We start from the raw sequence: 3,033 nt of genomic DNA on the forward strand, positions 1-3,033 counted from the left end.
CAGTGGCTCCTAGTACCACAACAGGACACTGAGCTGACAGCACCTTCCACTCTTTTTCTATTCTGTACAGTGACTACAGCATTGTGGGTATTTAACCTGACACATAATGTTGCAAATCAACAGTACTGCTGAGCAAACAAACGCCAAGCACATTTGGAGGAGACGCTGAACTTACGAAGCTACAGTGTGATGACTCACATACTAACAAGATGCTCTAATGAGTTTTGTCTTCAAGCTGCAACATTTTATTTCATTGTACTGTCAATGCAAAGCATAATTATTGTGAATTGTATGTTATGATTAATTTTGGTTTGAAGCAGCTCATTTAAAAATATATAAAAAGAAAATGTAATGGTGTTATGAACACACACACAAACAAACATAAGGCTCTTAATATACCAGAACACAAACCAAAAAGTGGTCTAATTGCATTAACTCTGTAATAATAAAGGAAGAGAGGCAAAAATGAAATTATAGGGCCAACTCATCGCTTCTCTTCAATGTGATTCAGTTTACTTCAGATAAGGCTCTCTAACTGTGTTTTGGAAGGCTGTTTAGCTGGTTAGTTATCGGCCCTCTGGTGTGATGTTCAAAATTTGAGCCTCCCTATTCAAATAAACTTTGGAAGAAATGACATTAGCTAAATAGATTCACAATTCACGAAGGAAATACTAATGCTTGGAAAGCAGAAAAAAAAGAGTAGTTTCAGGTGAGGGTTACGATAGTTTTATGCTTCTGTTGTGCATAAATTAAATGCTTTCTTGTTGTCATGGCACTCAGCAGCTTAGTTTCAGACGACTGCACACAGAAATCAACACATAGTTGCTGTGCAGTGTTTAAATATATGTGAGGAAGACAATTACGATACAATTTAGAATGTAAAAAAAGAAGACCAATTCAGTATGCAAATAGTGTGATGACATCATTAGTGTTAGTTCCATTCAGTATATGACAATGACATTTTAATCACCTATTTTACTTTCACAGTGTGACACATTTTGAGTAGAACAGGATGTTTAATGTGGTGAGGAATTTGACTAGATCATGAAATTGGGCATTACATACACTATCAGAAAAATGCTGTCACTGGGGTTATTACTTATCAAAAGATATAATTCAAAAAGTATAAAAAGTATTCTGTGAGTATACCAGGACAGAGCTTGAAAAAAGATAAAATCCAATAGCCTGCACATTCTAAGTGGGATTAACGCAAAATGAAAAGTGTTTCAGAGAAAGTGTAAGCTATTTGGTTTTGATTAAACACTACAAAGGCAAACTATTTTCTTTGGAATAACTAATAAATCATTCACAATAAGATGTGCATTTAAGATTATTATAGTAAGGCATATGAAGGATCCAAGGATCCTTGAATGCAAACTGTGTGTTTTGCTGCAAGAGAGCAACCATACATTGTGTTGTGTTTTTTTTTATTTCTTTTATGATTATCTATTCTCCATTCATTCATTAATAATTATTTATAATTTAAAGGGGTCATAAAATGAGAAACCAAAATTCCGTTGATCTTTTGACATGTAAGAGGTCATTGTACTATAAAAACATCCTGTGAATTTCAGAACTCAAAACTTTCTCGTAAGTCTAAAAACAGCTCATATTGAAATGATAGGTTGTGTAATGTGACAATTTATGATGTAATAGTGTGGCTAAACACCGCCTCCGCAGAAGAAGATCAATGCCTGCTTCTACATAACTGCCTGTTTCACGCATGTAGTGGAAAAAATGAGGGGCAAACGCAGGTCTATGCAGAAACCAAATGATACAGATGGCTCCGAATACAAGAAGACACTGTGCAGTGCCAAGTTGTGGAGAAACAGTCTTTGCATTGCCTTTCTTCTGATCCCAACATTAGGACAGAGTGGATGATCTTTATTTTTAATGAAGATTCAGACCACGTCAGTAAGAACTTGGTCCTTTGTTCACTTCATTTTACACATCTATTCAAACAGAGCTTTCTGATGAGGAGGTCAAAACTGGACAGAAAATAGCCTAATTATGATGTTTTTTGATGTCGAAATCTTTATAACTTTATAAGGGGTCCTAAGAGAGCAGTACAAAATAATAAAAAAGACAGTTCATCACCCCTTTAATCATTTTATTATTTAGTCCATTTAAACATATAATTTATATCATACCATTTATATCATAAATTATTGATTATATTATTGATTTTATATTACAATTGTTCCATTGTTGTTTAGTCTAGACTGTAGTTTCAAGGGCTGTTTGTCTTCATGAATAAGAGAAAAGAGGGAATATTTATGGAAATTCAAGGTTAATGGGATGTTGCGGTTTTGTATAACACTACTTGTTGTCAAAGTCTGAGCACTGAAACATACACAACTAAGATTATTCAACATTGCTCTTTTTTATTATCATAACTTTGTCTCGTGTTTCAGCTCTTCTCTAGCTTTGCTCAGTCAACTTCTTGGCTGATTGAAGACTGTAAACACTAGTTTTGGGTACCAGACAAGACTTACTGTTAACAGGTTTTGGATATTAGACAGTTTTGCCTACTAGTTGTTCTGATACCAGACAAAACAAATATTTTCTGACAGGATCTGGCACCTGGGGCTGGATATTATACTTCTGGCATGGAGGCATGATCTAACAGATATAGTTCACCCAAAAAACTGAAAATTATGTCATTTACTCACCCTCAAGTTGTTCCAAACCTAAGTTTTTTTTTTCCTCAGGTGAATACAAAGGAAGATAGTTTGAAGAATGTTGGTAACCAAACAGTTGCTGGACCCCACTGACCTCCATAGTATGGAAAATATATTACATAGGTACTGAGGTCTATGGAGGTCAGTGGGGACCAACAACTAAAACAACTAAAACTTAAACTGAAATAAAACATGTATACAAATATATTGACATACTTTAACTTAAGATCTGAAAACAGAAATTAATTCAAAGCATTAGTCTATTTAGATTAAGTGCAAATAGCCCGCCTTTTTGGTTGCGATCGACCCAGGTTCATATCCGCATTTTGGCAAAAAATGTTTTCTCCCTTTT

The sequence above is a fragment of the Labeo rohita genome, chromosome 3, assembly GCF_022985175.1.
Source record: "Labeo rohita strain BAU-BD-2019 chromosome 3, IGBB_LRoh.1.0, whole genome shotgun sequence".
Lineage (NCBI taxonomy): Eukaryota > Metazoa > Chordata > Actinopteri > Cypriniformes > Cyprinidae > Labeo > Labeo rohita.